Consider the following 7,224-nt stretch of genomic DNA (forward strand, 5'->3'; position numbering starts at 1 on the left):
GTTTTTGACAAAATAGAATACAACTTTAAGTTGTCATAACACAACTATTTTTTACTGTTGGATAATTTCATCAGTTTAAACAATGCACCATATTTTATAAACTGATCCTTTGCACATTCAGGTTCTACATACAAAGTAACTATAGCTGTCTGATAAATGCAGTAGAGTAAAACTAACAATATTTCCCTCTGAAATGTAGTAAAGTGGAAGTATAAAGTAGCATAAAATGGAAGGAGTAGTAAAGTACAAGTAGCTCAAAATGGTACTTAAATCCAGTACTCAAGTAAGATGCACTTTTCCAACACTAGGAAAATAATCAGCGACAACACTTAAGAGAGACCTTTATTAAGTTGATTTCTTACAATTCAAGAAATTCATTCTATAAAGAGAAACATATGCAAGACTTTCATTATTATCTTAAATCACCCCTGTACATGTGTGTTTGTATTTGTACATGTTTATGTGTTTGTATGTCCATGTCTTTGCTGAAAAAAGGTCCCTGATTCCCTGATTTATGAGGCCACCTCTGAGATGTGGTGAATGTTGGACAGGGTGAGCTGCGCCTCCTGCGCTGGGTAGAAACGTCTGGAGCGAAGCCACAGCCTCCCAAACACTCCTGTGATCAGCAACAAGACGACCAGCAGCCCTCCGAGGACAAAGGTCTCCACAGGAGGGACCCCGCCTGCGTCTGCAGAGAAAAGGACAGCGGTGGAACCCCACTTTGCATATGAATTTTATACACTTATCTAGAATCTCTAAGCTTTGAATATTTAAAAGCTAAAGCTCAAAGAGGAGTTACAGAGGTTATATAAAAGGTGAAAACATACTCAGGTTGGGCTTTTCTCTATCGTTTAGTAGTCGTCTGATTGGTCCATAAGACACTGTATGGGACAGAGGGATGTCTCTCCTTGTCCTCATTAATGCTTCTTCACCAGAACAGTTCTGCTGAGCAAAAACATGAGTAAAACATGAAAGAAAGAAACATGTCTCAAGGTCAGGCAGTGCACATTTTAAATCAGGACAGCTTAACTACAAGCTCATATGGCTGACAAACAGTTCTGGGCTGATGGGTCTATATTAAGGACATAAGCTGCACATATAGTGGGCTACTTGTCTGAACTGGCCTCTGACTACCAGTTTGTGGAATGGGTGTTGCATGAGCTCACTCACAGGCTGGCACAGCCCCACGGTGTTGTGGCAGATCTGGACGTTGCAATGGAGGAAGACGTTGGTGTAAGAACCGCCAACAAACTTGAACATTTGTATCCTGAACATGGCCTCTGGACCCTGGCCATTCTTCAGCACACTCAGGGTCTGTTCATTTAACAACACCGGGCAGCTACGGGAGGGAGACAGAGAAGTCAGGGAGGCCTGGCGGTAGAGAGATTTAAATCTAGAATGAAATACTGTACTTTAAAAATAGAGACAAGGAGCAGATTTCAGCTCATGTGATGAATTGCAAAGCTAAGAAATAATGTAAACACACAAGTGAGACAGATTTGTTTGAGTATTTTCTTTTCCCCTCTGGCATTGTGCACTCCATTGCTCTGCTGTTGCTAACAGTACCAAATACTGCCTGGTTGTCAAGAACACGCACAGCTGTTGAATTGAAACGCATATGGCCTCTCAGACAGGAGTCACATGACCAGGCCCTGAGAGTTGTCTGGCCAGCTCACTAAGCAACAAATTCTCTTATTTCAGATTTCAACAGCTCTCCTGTAAGAGGACTTAGAGCTGTTTGCAAGTGTGGTGAAACAACACAACCACAGAGCTCGCCATAAGCAGGTTTCAACATACCATCTATAAAGTCTGAATATATAAATCTTTACCTCTTTATTCTTAATTTTTCAGCTGCAAGATGGCAAATGGAAAAGAATAGGCTTTGTCGATCTATAGCTCCATTTTGAGATGCGTTTCATTTTTCCTGTTTGCTCATATTACATAACAATTGTTTAAACTGCTCCGAGGCAGACCTGTCACTGATGAAGGTGTACTGGATATTGCTGTATGGATCACTGGTTGGTGTAGCCCAGCATCTCTCCATACGCAGCATCAGGTGAGCCGGTATCTACGAGACAGACAGGGTTGGGTGACAGTCAAGTCATTCTTTACACAATACTATTTAATCATGAGCCACAAAAACAAAGTGATGATTCATAGTACCTAAACAACAGCTGTACCAAGAGATTATAACAACATGGACGAGAAGAGGCTCAAATTACTATCTGGTCGTGGGTGGGTTAGATTTCCAGCATTGCTTGGAACATCCCACCGCACAACATATTGCTTAACATCATGTAACAACGTGCTTAACCTACTCCAAAAATAGCTGTCAATAGTAAGACTACTTACTACGCTTACGCTTAATGTGTTTTTCAAAGCTCAGCATACACAATCTCTGTCAGGAGTCATCTTAAACAAGCATTTTACTCAAATCTTTACACAATCTTCAGGTCAGTGTGAGGTATTAATATAAAGTATTTAATAGTACAGTTATTTACCATGAAAACTTTCACAAAGATGTCATCATCCAGTGTCAGTGATGGCACGGTGGTCCATCTGTCCTCAAAGGCTTCATCTTTATACAGTAACATGGACACTGAAAAGTTCCCGTCTTCTGTGTTGAGAGTGATGGTTCTGCAGCGAGACGAGGATCGAAGGAGCCACATGTTAAGACCAAATCATTTTACGTTCAGCTCAGGAGTAAAAATCTTAAAAAGAAACACTTACCTGACATCAACTCTAATCATGTTTTCACCGTTGGGTTGTTGGACCATGTAGTTCATGGGGTAGCGGCATACAAATGTTATGTTGATGAAGTTTCTCGTTATAATATCTGAGTCGTTGTTGTGTATAGTGTTTATGAACATGATGTGTGTGTCATCTGAGGCCTAAGGAGAGAACAAGAAAGACAAACATAAAAGTCAGAGACATTTTAATTTCTGCGCAATACATTTCTATAACCGTTTTATTATTTTATTTCATTATTGTTTTTCTTTTTTTTCTGACAATACAAGAATAGATATCCATGATTCTTTGTGTGAGAACCTCTGCAAAATCTGGCATGGATGTTAAGAGAAAAGGAGCTTGAAGAGAGCAGGTGTCTCATATCAAGAGGGTGTCTCTCCTTACATGTTTCTCTTCATTTGGTCAGGCAGCTCAACAATTCTGGTGACCCACTGACCCTGACCTGCACTTATCTACTTTGTGGCTATCTGAAAATCTGGATCCAAATAAACCAAATAGTTCCTGATTAATTGATCTCTTGTTCGACTAAATGATTCCTTTGATTAATCGTGTCAGGTCTGCAGGGCTAAAGAGACAGTTGATCGATCTGGTTAAAAACTAGCTAATTAAACTGCTTCATTCACAGTCCTGACTCTACATAGAGCAAGGACAGCAGCACTTTACATTAGGGCTGCAACTAACAGTTATTCACATTATTTTCTTTTAGTCTATAAAACATCAATAAACGGTGAAAAATGCTTTTCCCACAGCCCAATGTCTTGTTTTGTCCAACCAACAGTCCAAAACTCCAAAATATTCATTGACTATAATGTAAATAACACATACTAGAGGGACATACTGTAGCTGCAGCATTTTCCAGTTGTAAGAATCACATTAAAAAGTAACGGGAGTCTTTATGTTCCTTTATGTAACCTCTTTCCCAAGCTGTACCTCCTGCAGTTGTCATCCATTCACACACTGTAAATGTGAGTGATACTGTTCAATATTCAACTGTTGGCAGCTGACGTAGGTGAAACCATAAAATGGGGATGGGTGAAAAGGTTGTGTCCAAGGTTTGTCTGGGCTCCTGCTGAGAGTGGCTTCTTTGGTGACTGAGCAGGATGAATTGCCTTGAGCTCTGACAGTCAAGACATCTTTTACTACCTCTTGGTAAACACACAACCCCCCTCTCACTATGAGCACCACTGACAGGTCTCTACAGTACGCAACAGGTCGCCATTGCTCCACAACAGAACCCCACTGGCACTTGCACTTATCACTGGGTAACGTGAAGTGTCTCACAAACGCAGAACTATCACTGAAACCTGAGCGAGGAACGCTGTCATGTTTCAATAAAAATGGCTGACCTTTAAACCCAACTATTCAGTCATTCCTTCTCTGACGGCGGGTTTAAAACGTTCTAAGTTCAAGGTGAAAGCAAGATTGACAGCTATGGCATTCTTCTCCTTTAGCAACAGCCATCTAATCCGGAGTAGACTTAACTCTCCTCAGCCGCTATGCAAAAACCTTGTAAAACTGCTGAGGTGGAGCACTGGGAGATTTCCTCCCTGTTGAAAGCTGTGTTAACCTTTTGCTCGCTTTACAAGAAAAACCTTCATGCATTCCGAGCAAGCGATTCAAGGACACTCGTGTGCTGAAGTAGGGATTTAAAACTTGCCGAAGTTTGAATCCACGAGAGTGGCTGGATTAAAATAATCAGGGGGCTGGTTGGCCAATGATTTGTGGCCTTCCTATTCAGTGAACGTCAACAAATAACCATCATTTCCATGTAAATCCAGATAATTTAGAACTACTTGAACATTCAGAGTCCCCTTGCTGCTTTGAATAAGGTCCTGCACTGTTTTAGGGAAAAGGAACAACGCCGCCCTTCTTTCTTGACATACATGTCACCCCTCACCCCCTCCCCCTTTTCTCTTCACTCCCTTCTGTCTGGGTTCAGAGTATGTGCCTTTCTCTGTCCATCTTATACTTGCTATGAGCTAATTCCATAGTCCCCATCTGAACACAGAGCCTCTCAGTCCACATTTACGTCACAGCAGAAAAAAAGGGGCAAAAGAGTTTTTTTTACTGATTTGGGGGGGGGGCAGTTCCCACAACAACCGTAGACATCGTAAACTAGGTAATTTACTATGATGGGGATGTTATGTTGTCAATAATGGAGATACCAAGTGTAGTTTGTCTTCATATTGTTTAAAGCTGATGTCTTGCTCCTTTGTTAAGAGTTGTTCTAAACGTCCAAGTTCACGTGCAACATTTGACTAGTTAGTTTGACTCTTTGACTCCTGCAGACATGGCCCGACTGAGAAGTTGTCACAGACTTTAACGCTGAGCAAAAGATTGAAGGCGATACCATTATTGTCCCACAGTCGGAGAGATTTGTCCTTATGCTGAAAACGTAGTCATCTCCGACCTCAACGCCACGGCACTCTGGATCATTTAAATGCAAATCCCAAACCTAAACAGAAACAACATACAAGAAAATCAATTATTAAGCAAAAGCGCACTGCAAATAATTTTAGTCAATAACCAGTACTTGGGAATATCTACAATGAAGGGAAAACGCTTTTGAGTTTTGTTGGTGCTCACTTACATAAACTGGAGGCTCTTTGTTGAGGAAAAAAGAACTGGGAATAACAACCTCCATATGGTCGTTGGTACAAATGACAGTTTCATTGAGCTCTAATAGAAAGAAGGTGAAAACAGATTAAATATCACACAAAGAATATTCCTTTCAGATAATGTCGTGGATGATTTTTTTGAAACATATACCCGTTGGATACTTTGGTTCTCTACTTTTCTCTCTGTAAGATTGCAAATACTCATATTTCCAATTAGTTTGTGTATTATCACATATGTTAAGTCTCATAAACAATCCATATATTATTTTCTGACAGCTAGATTTTACATTGAAGCAAATGATGAATTCTTAAAATATGATGTATTTTTAGATTCAACATATGCAAAATAGTTAAAATCAGCTCCAACTCGACCAGCTGTAACATTAAAATCCATCAATAATAATGATCCAATAATACAATGTATAATAATATATGTATGACAGGGCTCAGTCTGCTACACAGTGAGTACTTTTGCTCTTGATACTTCTGTACTTGCACTTGAGTAAGATTTTGAATGCAGGACATTTACTTGTAATTGTAATGTATTGCTACTTAAGTAAAGGATCTGAATGCTTCCTTCACCACTGATAAAAAACAAATTATACTGCTGCTGTTGTGAAAGAAACTAGCTACACCAAAGAATATCTCAAAGCCCTCGCAGCCAGGGACGCCCATGTTAAACCAATAATCATAAATATAAAAAATTACCCTCTGTTGACGTCTTATAGGAACAATGTTTCCCTAAAAAGCAGTTTGTTTGACCCTTGACACCCCAGTGCCGGTTGTGCGATGTGAGGTGTGAGCTCACCCTCCTCCTCAGGCTCCAGATACACTGCCGAGGTGACCATCCTCATGGTGAACAGTAGCCAGGCAAAAACCAAACTGGCAGGTGCCATCTTCCAAGGACTCTCCCTCTGGTTTCTCTCAGCTCAGCCACTCCACTACCTTTTGGCCCTTTCCCCCAAACTCTGTGAATCTTCTGAGGACTATTCACCACAGCTCGCTGTCACCACAAGATGTAGTACCCCTCTCTTACGCCAACCCTCGAAACACAGCTCTAATGAACTGGTAGCCTCCCTCTGGCCTTAAAACACCAGCTTGAATGATGTCCCCACCAACAATGAGATTCCGCACATGAATAGGGGGAACTGAGGGGAGTCCAAGGTAACACGTATGTTACCGCCTACTGTGGTGATGTCCTCTTAGTAAACATCTTACAACTGTTTCTTACTACAGGGAGCAACGAGAAGTCTGGTAACCATGTAAAGAGGAACAACAGCACTGGGCTGGCGCTCTTTGTTATCTACGTCCTTTGTCTGGACATTTTAAAATCTTTACTGGTGCGGGAATCCCAGTCAGTCAGGCGAAAAGAAAGTCATTACGAGTCAAGGGCAATTCAGTCACAATGCCAAAGACCTGTGAGTGTCTGTGTGTGGTGGGACAGACTATAAAATACTACATGCAAACACAAGAAAGATTATTTTCATCACATTTAAAAAAAGCTTTGAAACAGGAGAAATGTAATTAAACAGCCACATATCTGTTGAACGTGTCCAGACAATTTGTAAGTGGTTAAAAGATGAGATAATTGCGCCACCAGGCAGAAAACTTCTTCACATTTTTTGACTTTTATGAGTTTAATTTACAAGATTAGTTACCAAGACACTGAATCTTGTGCTTTTTTTGTCTTGCAAATAAGATGTTCAGCTGAATTGTCAGGCATTGTTTTAAAAGACAAACAGCTTAAAGAAGAAGAAAATCTCTCACTTCTGCTCCTGTAAAGGTCGATGGCTTCCTTCCTGCTTCTAGTTTTACTTGACAGAAATAAACCACAATAAAAGCACCGGACAAAAAGAGC

This window comes from Enoplosus armatus, chromosome 15, assembly GCF_043641665.1.
Source record: "Enoplosus armatus isolate fEnoArm2 chromosome 15, fEnoArm2.hap1, whole genome shotgun sequence".
NCBI classification, from domain to species: domain Eukaryota; kingdom Metazoa; phylum Chordata; class Actinopteri; order Centrarchiformes; family Enoplosidae; genus Enoplosus; species Enoplosus armatus.